Below are 11,507 nucleotides of genomic sequence, written 5' to 3' on the forward strand. Positions count from 1 at the left end.
CTGAGAACTAATTGTACTGGCTTGGGAAAATTGGTAGTGAATGTCAGAAAGGCATAAATTACCTTGAAAATAGAAAAACATTAAATGATGGGAAATTGAAGTTTTTAATCAATCAAACATCATTAAACAATGATGTTTTAATTTAATTAATGTTAATAATCTTAAGGTAAGAGTACACACACACACACACACACACACACACACACAATTCATTTATCCTTTGTTTACATTTGTGCCTGTCTTAAGCCCTAAACTAACTCAGGCCAGCGTATGGGATCCTTACCCCCTTACCCTTCCTGGCATTAGCTTTCTGGTTAATCAGGCATGCACAATGGATTCACAGTCACTCAGCTGAGACCACTTTCTTTGTGGGAGGAAAAAGATATTTTAGTATAAACATATCCTCTTTTCTAAACTAATACTACAACTGTACCACATCTAGCAGATGAGGTTAACACAGATGTTAACAAAAAACAACTATAAATTGTAAAATATTGGTTTAGAAGAAGCTACATTTCCCTCAAAGCTAATGATTACATTTTTAAAGTTTAAGAACAACCATTTACAAAGGTGATAATTTGAGCTATGATATTTCAAACTCAAATATTAATTTGCCAAAAGCAAAAGTAAAAAAAAAATGAATTATAATGTCCATTTTTTTCTTCAAATATGAGGACAAAGTGTCAAAGTATAAAGACACATATGTATAAAAACATGAAAACAAAAGCCATTACCTTCATACTTTTGTATGCTGGCTTTAAATTTTAATTCTGAAATAAAAAGAAGAAAGGAGAAGAAAAAAGTCAGGTGTGGTGGCTCACATCTGTAAATTCCAACTCAGAGGGTTGAGGGGAGGCAGATCTTCATGAGATCAAGACCAGCCTGGTCTACATAACAAGTTCCAGGCCAACTGGGCTACCAGGAGACCCTATATTTTTTTTAAAAAAGAAAAAGAAAAGACTGTAGCTGGAGAGAAGAAAGAGGGGGGAGGAAGAAGAGGAGGAGGAGGAGGGGATGGAAAACAAAAAGGAGAGGACTGGAGGGAAGGGAAGTAGAAGGAAAGAAAGGGGAGGGGAAGGGGAAGGGAGGGGAGGGCAGGAGAGGATAATACCTTAAAGAAATCTGAGCAAGTAATGAAGTAAAATATTCAGGCTAGAATTGCCAAAAAATTGCTTGAATTCTATATAAATCAAAATAATTCAGGGTATTGGTAGAACTTCTGAAATCACTTATAAAAGCATTTATGAAAGGATGAGCCTCTTGTCTCATACTGGGAAAAGTCCCCTTCCTCAAATCAAGATTCATTTCTTCGACACATATTCCAGATTTATAAATGTATTTTGTGCTACTGTGATTGCCAACTGATTTATGACTATTATAATGAATATTCTAGCAATGTGCATCATACAAGTACTCAGAAGCAAATAACACCTTATTTTTGAATCATTTTCCATTGAAACTGAGAAAGATACAAGATGAAATTCAAATCATTCTCCAGCCATAGCCTGGCTTTTCTCTGGAAGCTCCAAGTTCCCATCTGTCCATGATCCAAAGTTGGATTCCAGTATGTGGACACCTTGTGCTCTTCCTGCATTTAGCTGTAGAATCTTTCATGTATGGGCCCATTGTGTTTATGTGCTACATACTTTCAAAAGTCAACATTGCATTTTTTTTCCTAAAAATAATCCAAGAAGAGTGTTTAAGAAATGCCATCACACAATGGCAGTATTTACCATTAGAAAAGGTCAAAAGTATTACAAATATTATATTTTCACTTCCAAACATAATTTCTAGGTATTTTTTTAAATGCCTTGGGGGCTGAAGAGATGGCTTGGAAGTTAAGAGCGCTGGCTGTTCCTTGCAAAAGACCTGGATTTGGTTCTCAGAATCCACATGGCAGCTCACAACCTTCTATAACTCCAGTTCTGGGGTATCCAACACCCTCTTCTGGCCTCAACAGGCATTCATATGTGGATGCACTTACATGCATGCAGACAAAACACTTATACATATAAAATAAAAATTAATAAAAATTTTAAAGACACCTTGCTTATCTAGGCATGGTGGCACCCACTTTTAATTCCAGCATTCAGGAAGCAAAGGTGGCTGGATCTCCGTGGGATCGAAGTCAACCTGGTCCACATAGTAAATTCCAAGTCAGCTGGGGTTACAGGGAGATACAGTCCCAAATATCGAAGAAACAGAAACAAAAGACATCTTACTTAATAAAAAATACATATAATTAAAAAAGAGGAAGGAACAAATAATGCTGATACATTCCCTTCAGTGAGCATCCATGCCACCACTCAGATCTTGTGTATGAGCAGAAAGTTTCAAACATCTTTCTGGCAGTAAAAAGACCTCTGAGTAGTTGGCCAAATAGATAATGCATAAAATATATTCAAATTTTAATCATATATTATTATTGCACTTGCAATGGCCTTAAAGAAATAAAAATAGGACCACAAAAGGTAATGGGGAATATGGATTCACTCGAAGTACAAACATACATGGAGAGGTCATGGTGAAACATTCGTATGTACAACTACTATGTATTAATCAGTATAATAAAAAATATTTAAGTATAAATAATTGTAAGATAATTAACAAAGAATTTTTAAATTTTTAGAGTGTTTTGAATTTGTAACAAATAGTATTCAAATATTAAGAGTTAAAAAAGTACAGATTCCAGCCATATAATACAGCATCATATACAGAAGTTTTAGATTCTCATGAGCACTTCTGGGACAAATGGAGATATGATTTTAAATATAAAATATCATAAATAGGAATTAAGGTACCCTACCAACATCACAAAGTGGTTCAGTGAGTTTTCTGACCATTTTCTCTGCTAATTATACAATCACAACCAGCTGAAAATGTATCCCCTCAATTTCTTTGGAAGATGTAGCTTTCCATGTAACAAATTAACTAAGAAAACCTTAACAGTTAGTACAAGACAAGCAGCATAAAAAGCCCAAGAGAATCAAGGCACTGGCTTGAATATTTTTGTTAACGCACCTAAGTGTTGAGATTGAATAACTTATAATGTTCAAGTCATAGAATTTCTCCATAAGAGTAACAGATAAACGTATGATTCCAATTTAATATGCATCATTAAATAATAAGTTTTAACTTGAAATTTATTAATTTTGCTTTGCATTTTTGTAATTTTTATTGAATTTTTTGTGTATTTCATACAGAACATCTTAATCATCTTTATACTCCCTTCCCCACTGGCACCCTCCCATTCCTCCGGCCCCTGGGAATTCATACATTCTTCATTTGTGTTAAGGACTGTCCTGTCAGGTTGGTGTCTTCAGATGTCCATTGCAAGTTCATTCACTGAGGTCTAGTCAGCCTATCTAGAGTTCCTCCCTTTAAGAAGATCACCTCTTCCTCACCCAGCAGATATCAATTGTCAATAATTCTTCAGCTAAAATTGGGGTCTGCTTCCCATTTCCACAGTTCTTCACTGGGTTTTTCTCTGCTTGAGTTTGCATGGATCTTGTACATGCTGACAGCATTGCTGTAGACTCATACAAGCAAGGTCTCAGGAGCCTGTAGGACCCTATTTGCATATAGTCATGCACCTCCTCCTTGGATCTTACAGTCTTCTCACACACACACACCCCTTTTCCAAATGGTCCTTGAGTCCTGGGTGGATGGAGTTTAATATAAGAGTCCTGTCCAAGGACCTACACTCAGCAGACTTTTATTCTCTATGCTTTGGCCATTTGTGACCTTTTGTGTTTCTGGCCCTCTGCTGCGTGAGGGAACCTCACTGTTGAGAACTGAGAGATGCATTAGTTTCACTTTATCCTTTGTTCAGTGTTCTGTTGAACCTTACATGTAGTGGTTGCATTGTAGATGTGACACTTAGGCTTGGGCAATTCACAGACAGTCTCTGTGTATCATCAGTTGTGGAACTCTAATATTCTCTGTCTGCTGCTAAAGAAGCTTCTTTGATGAGTGGTGACCAGGACAATTGCCTGAAAATATAAGAACCTATATTTTATGCATAGAAAGAAATCACATTTGTCTGGGAATGTGACAGTCTTGAGGTTTTTCTCTGTGATCTATGACCTCTCCAAGTGTGTGTATTTGGCTATGTTTACAGCATCACACATGAGTTACTTCCTATTGAGTGAGCTTTAAGTCCAATTAAGTAGCTTTTGATTGCTCCCAAGATAAAAGTGCCACTACTGCACCAATGTAGTTTGCTGTGCCAGTAATTGGTGTGATTTTTAGGACTTAAAGCTGGAGTGGGATCATCAACTGATGTTCTCCCTTAGCAGCTTGTACATAGGGCTCTCCAGAGCTATGGGAGCTAGCTTTCAGGGGACGTGGCTTCCAGGACAGTTCCAGCTCCATTGTTCCAAATCCTGTGTTGAAACTTTGTCCTGTCTTCAGCAATACAATCTTACCTTCAAGTTCTGGGAGACAATAAAGGGCTGTGGCAATAGCCTGTGTAATTTTGTAAGTCTTTTGGGCTACTCTGGCCAAAAATTCAAAGGCAGTTTTCTCCTGTCTGGACTGTTTCTTGTTATGTAGCTTTCAGCTATACACATGGACTCATGTTGAGGTATTGTATATGTAATTTGTCGGTAGGTTTTTGGATATTCCCTCTGGGCATAATTTATCTCTCCTCTTCCCTCTCAAACCCTCCCTCCACAACATCCCGATTTAAAGTATCCTTATTTTCCCTATTTCTCCCTTGATGATGCTGAGCCCCTATGGTCCCACTTCTCTTGATCTATTCTTCCCTTTTATCCCCATAATTCCTTGTATAATCCTCCTTCTCCCCCTCCATTTAAATACCCCCAATTTACCCCTTTCTCCTTTAGTAACACCTGTCTCCTACTGTTCTCTCTCACATTTCTTCTTTACATTTACCTCCCTGGTTTTCTTCCATTTTCCCTGTTCTTGCAGTTACATTAGGGTACATACTCACATGTAAGGATTTGATGCTAACATCCACAAATGAGGGAGAACCTACATTGTTTGCTTATCTGATTCTATGTTACTTCACTTTGTATAACAGTTTCTAGTTCATCCATTTACCTGCAAATTTCATGATTTTGTCTTTCTTTACCACTGAGTAGAATGCTACTGTGTAAATGCACAATATTTTCATTATCCATTTGTCAGTTGAAGGGTATTTAGGTTACTTTCATTTCTTAGCTATTGTGAAAAAAGCAGCAACATGGATGTACAAGTATCTTTGCAGTAGGATGAGTCCTTTGGGTATATGCCAAGGAGTGGTAAAATTGGGTCATATGGTAGGCTAATTTTTAGTCTTTATGAGTTCTCCACACTGATTTCCATAGGAGTTGCATGAGTTTGCAGTCCCACCAGCAGTACATGAGCATTCCCCTTTCCCTACATCCTCTCCAGCATTTGGTATCATTTGTCCTCCTCATCTTAGACTGACTGGGATAAGAGGAAATCTTAAAGTGGTTTTAATTTGCATCTCCCTAAATATTAACTATCTTGAATGTTTTTAAGGTGATTTTTAGAGACCTTTATTTCTTCTTTTGAGAATTCTGTTCAGATCCTTGGCCTATCTTTTAACTGGATCACTTGTTTCCTTGATTGTTTGTTTTTTGTTGTGAACTAAAGACTTTCTTCCACTCAGTGAGTTTTCTCCTCACTTCCTTGGTTGTTTCTTTTGCTATACGGAAGCTTCTTAGTTTAAGGAGGTCCCAAATGTGGTTTGTTGACCTTAATTTCTAAGAAAATGACGTCCAATTTAAAAAGTCCTTTCCTACACCTGTATCGGGCAGGTTACTGCCAATGTTTTTTCTAACAGTTTCAGAGTCTCAGGTTTCACATTGAGGTCTTTGATTCATTTGGAGTTGAATTTTGTGCAGGGTGAAATCTAGGGCTCTAGTTTCATTATTCTACAGGTGGAGATCAGTTTTGCCACACCATTTATTGAATATTCTGTTTTCCTCCAGTGTTTGTTCTCGGCCCCTTTGTCAAATATCAGGTGGCTGAAACTGTATGTACTTATGTCTGTGACTTCAATTATGTTTCATTGTTATATGTGTCTATTTTTGTGCCTGTACCATTCAGTTTTTGTGACTATACCTCTGGAATATATTGTAAGATCTGATATAGTAATTCCCACAGCATTGCTCTTTCTGCTCAGGATTGCTTTTGCTGTCCGAGGTCTTTTGTTCAAATGAATTTTAAGGTAATTTTTTTTCTATTTCTGTGAATAACGTCAGGTGGGTGGGTTGTTTTGGGATTTCATTGTATCTATATATTACTTTTGGTAGGATTATTACTTTCATAATATTAACTCTTCTAATCTGTGAACATAGGAGTTCCCTTCATCTTCTGGTGTCTTCCTTAATGGACTTTTTTCTGGTGCCTTTCTTTAGAGATTTAAAATTTTCATTGCAGAGGTCTTTAATGTCTTTGGTCAGATTTATTCTGAGATACTTTTTTTTTGAAGCTATTGTGAATGGGAGAGTTTCTATGTACTTTTTCTCCAATTGTTTGTTATTTGTATATAGAAAGGCTACTGATTTTTGTAGATTAATTTGGTAAACTGCCACTTTATTGAGAGTGTTGATCATTTCTATGTGTTTTCTGGTGGAATTTTTGCTATCTCTTGGGTATGGTATCTTATTGTCTGCAAAAAGGTATAATTTGGCCTCTTCTTTTCCAATTTATACTTCTTTAATTTCCTTCTCTTGTCTCACTGTTCTATCAAGAGTTTGAAGCACTATATTAAAAAGGAGTGGAGACAGTGGATAGCCTTGTCTGGTTCCTGATTTTAATGGGAATGCTTCCATTTATTCTCCAATAAGAATGATGCTGGCTGTGGGTTTGTTGTATATGCCTCCAATTATTTCAAGGTATATTCTCTCCAGGACAGTTCCCTCCAGAGTTTCATCACAAATGCCTGTTGGAGTCTAACAAAAGCCTTTTCTGTGTCGATTGAGATGTTAATGTGATTTTTGTCTTTGAGTCCATTTATAAGTGATTTATGACCTTTATTGGCATTCCTATATTGAACCATCCTTGCATTTCTATAATAAAGCTGGCAGGATCATGGCAGATCATCTTTTCCATATGTGTCTGTATATAGTTTTCAAGTATATTTTGAGAATTTTTGCATCTATGTTCATTAAGGATATAGGTCTCTCGTTTTGTTTTTTGGTTGTGAGTTTACCTGGTTTTGATATTGTAGTGATACTAGCTTCATAGAATGAATTTGGAAGTTCTCCCTCCGTTTCTATCTTTTTGAATAATCTAAGTATGATTGGTTGTAGATCTTCTTTAAATGTCTGGTAGAATCCTGCTATAAATCCATTTGGACGTGGATGATTTTTAATAGGGAGGTTTTGTATTACTCTTTCAATTTCCTTATATGTTATAAGTCTGTTTAAGCTGTTGATCTCTTTGTGGTTTAGCTTTGATGATTCCCATGACTTTATTCATTCATCCATTTCTTTTAGGTTTTCAAATGTAATAGTACAGTTTTTAAAATATTCCCTTATAATGTTCTGAGTATTTTGGTGTCTGTTGTGATGTTTCCGCTCTCATCTCTGGTTTTGTAAATTTGGATTTGCTCTTTCTTTTTGTTTACTGGGATAGCGGTCTGATCTTTTCAAAAAAGCAGATGGTACATTCATTGATTCTTTGTATTGTTTTCTTTGTTTCTATTTCATTGAGTTCTGATCTGATTTTTGTTATTTCTTCTCATCTGTGGGGTTTGTGTTTCATTTTCTCTTGCCTTTCCAGAGTCTTGAGTCACAATGTTAAGTAATTTGTTTTTTTTTTCTGATGTTTTAAATAAATAATTTATTGAGAATTTCATATATACGTACAAGGTATTTTGATCAAGTCCATGCCCACTCCTTCCCCTCCAACTCCTCCCATATCTCCCATCACCTTTTTTCTAATAACTTCATGCACTCTTTCATCTTCTTTAATTTATTTTTTAATGAGGCTTTTGGCTACTCTAACATTCTCCCTTCTGAAGAGGTAACCCTAAAATCCTTTAAGGATTAGATAAAAGCTCCCAAATATTTTCAACACTTTTGGCCTTTGGAATGGAGTAGGTTGCTAAGATACCCAAGGACACTGTGAGTTTTAGCCAAGAAACAGGCTACTTTTCTTTGGGGTCTTTTTATCCTAGCTGCCTAGAGAATCCTACCTCCTATTCTTATCATGCCAACTTCTAAAAAGGTTACCCAAATTGCCAATAGGGAATTTGGATGCAGACTGCTCTGCCTTCTTCCATGCTGAACAGAGATGCAGGGTGAAACAATTGGAGTAGCCCTTCAGTGGGTCTATCTAAAGGACTACCAAATGGCATAAATCTTATCTCAAGGAGGAAAAGAGTCTTTGAATCGTGAATAGGCGATGTGAAGGAGAAGTAAAGGCAAGAGTAATTGGCATTACAAGTTCTAGACAGGGAACTAAAAAAAAAAAATCAGAACAGAGCAATTTTCAAATGTTCATATGAGAGTCCATCAGAATTTCTTGACAAGGACTTCCAAAAGCATCACTCTATTGGGTTCCTCCTCATTTATTTGTCTTCCAAGGCTGGACTCTAGAGTGATGGATTCAGGATTTGCTTTCGGGTATTTTAATAGCTGTTGGAGTGGTTAGAATCAGTGTCAGTTCCCTCTCAAAAATTTCTAGATGGGGGAGAAACCAAAGAGTAAAGTCATCAGTGTAATTCTTTAAGAGTTCAAGGGATTACACTTCCCAGGCATTAGGCTTAAGTCATATAAAAAGTTATTTAGACAATTATTTCTCATTGATGATTTTGTTCCTAACCAGAAAGTGCTGCACAGATGTAAGTCTTCAAATCTTGGTCTCCAGTACTGTAGTGCCCACCTGTAGCCAAGGGAGACAACCAGCTATTGTTCCAAAGTGATGGACAAATTTGTTTTCTTTCTGATTTTTTAGTGTGCACACTTAGGTCTATAAACTTCCCTGCTTTTAAAGTGTCCCATAGTTTTTGTTGTGTTGTGTTATCCTTTCTGTTTAGTTCCAGTAATACTTTTATTTCTTCCTTAATTTCTTCTTTGACCTATTCATCATTCAAAGGTGTGTTGTTCAATCTCCATGAGTTTCTGTAGTTACTAGGGCTTCTCTTGGTCTTAACTTAAAGATTTATTGTGTTGTGGTCTGATAAAATGCATGGAATTATTTCAATTTTTATGTAGTTGTTGAGGTTTGTTTTGTTCCCCAGTATGTAGTCAATTTTAGAGAATGTTCCATGGGGTGCTGACCAGAAAGTGCATTCTTTGGTGCTTGATAAGAATATTTGGTAGATGTCTGCTAGGTCCATTTAATGTATCGTATCATTTAATTAAGATGTCTCTGTTTATTGTTTGTCCAGTTGATCTAATGACCTCTAATGGAGACAGTGGGGTATGGAAGTCCTTACTATTACTGAGTTTGGGCTAATCTGTGTCTTAAAGTCCTATAGTACTGTTTTTATGAAAATTGGGTGCACCATATTTTGGTGCATATGTGTTCGGGATTGTACTATTTTCTTGGTCAATACTCTTTTGATCAGAAATAAGTGGCCCTCTTTATCTCTTTCGATTAGTTTTAGTTTGAAGCCAATTTTGTCAGGTATTAGAATTGAAACTTCTGCTTGTTTCTTAGTCCCATTTGCTTAGAATATTTTTTCCCATCCTTTCACCTTAAGGTAGTGCTTGTCCTTGAAGGTGAGATGGGTTTCTTGAGGACAATAAAAAGATGAATTTTGTTTCTTAATCCATTCAATTAGCCACAGGCTAATTCTTTTGTCTGGGGAGTTCAGTCCCTCAATATTTAAAGTTATTATTGAAAGATATATCTTGGTTGCCATCATTTTATGTTTGTATCTTGTGTTTCCATAACTATTCCTTTATTTAGTTTTTTTCTGCTTCCCTTTATTTATAGTCATTCCTTTCTTTGGCTCTTTGTATTGCTTTCAGTATTTTCTGAAGGGCTGGTTGTGTGGGCATGAATTCTTTCCATCTATTCATGTGGTGAAAATTTTTCTTTCCCCTTCAACTGCTCTCTCTCTCTCTCTCTCTCTCTCTCCTATCAGTGCATGTATATAGCTGGAGGCTATATAATAAAAGCATAGTGCCAGGCAGGAAACATTTATCTTCCAGGTGTTGGTCAGGGTAGTTCAAGAGTCTGGGTTGGCATCTATGGTCATTTAGAACTAAGAATATTTTCATTCAGGCTCTCTGGCTTTCATAGTTTGCATTGAAAAGTTAGCTGTAACTCTGATGGGTTTTCCTTTCTATGTGACTTGGTTTTCTCTTGCAGGTTCTGTATGCTTAGTATTTTTACTCTGATATTCCATGGGCAATTTCTTTTCTGGTCCTTTCTATTTTGTGTTCTATATGCTTCTTGCATGTGTCTGGGCATGTCTTTCCTTAATTTGGGGAAATTTTCTGCTACAATCCTGTTGCAGATCTGGTCAATACCATTTACCTGAGATTTTTCTCCTTCCTCTATGCCTATGATGTCTAAATTTGGTCTTTTCATGGAGTCCCACATTTTTTGTATACTCCACTCTTGTGTTATTTTAATTTTTCACAACCTTAGCTTGAATGGTTCAATTTTTCAACTTTATTGTCCAGTCTCAATATTCTGTTTTCCATTTCATTCATTCTTTGGTGAGGTTTTCTCCTGTCATTTCATTGGGTTTCTCACTTCCTTCTTCATTTCAGCCAGAGTTTTCTTCAATATTTCTATATCTTTTGTGAATTAAGTCACAAGTTCTTCAGTATCTTCTTGTAGTTCTTTGATTTGTTGTGTGTGTGTGTTCATTAAATTTGTTGAATTCATTGAACATGCTTATGATTGTTCCTTTAAATTCTCTGTCCTATATCTCTAGGGGGTTCTCGTTGTTGAACTCTTCTATAGGACTGGTGGTATTTAGTGGGAACATGTTATTTTGGCTTTTCATATTATTATTTTGCTTGGTATTTTAATGTAAAATGTCTTTTTGAGAACGTCATACAAAAGTACTGTATTTACATTATTTCAAACCCTCCTTCTTCCACATCCAATTCCTCCCATGTTTTTGCCATCTGAACTCCCTTTAAAGTTCATGTACTCTTCTTAAATACCTATTATTGCTACACATGTGTGTATATGTGTGTGCTTGTGTGTAGATGTGCCCTGACCCGCGGAGCAACAGCGTGGGGCACCGAGACTGAACCTGGAGGAATGAATAGACAGGGGGCACGAAGAAATGGAGACAAGACAGTATTCTGATCAAGTCTCTTTTATTGAGCAATCACACAGTGTTAATATAGTAAAGCGGAGGGTGGGGGAAGGTAAAGGGTGGAGAGAAGGCAGGGGGAGTGGAAGGCGGCAAGGCCCTGCTGGGGAATTTCCACTACAGTCATGAGCCCTGGTGGTTTCACAAGATAAGGAAGTAAAATGTAGAAAAAAATCAGGGCAAGAAAAACATGTTTTTACAAGGCCACCTGGTTGTTTCAAACTGGGGCAGGGGTACACTTAAG

This window comes from Nannospalax galili, unplaced genomic scaffold (assembly GCF_000622305.1).
Source record: "Nannospalax galili isolate Female #2095 unplaced genomic scaffold, S.galili_v1.0 scaffold728, whole genome shotgun sequence".
In the NCBI taxonomy this organism is placed as follows: domain Eukaryota; kingdom Metazoa; phylum Chordata; class Mammalia; order Rodentia; family Spalacidae; genus Nannospalax; species Nannospalax galili.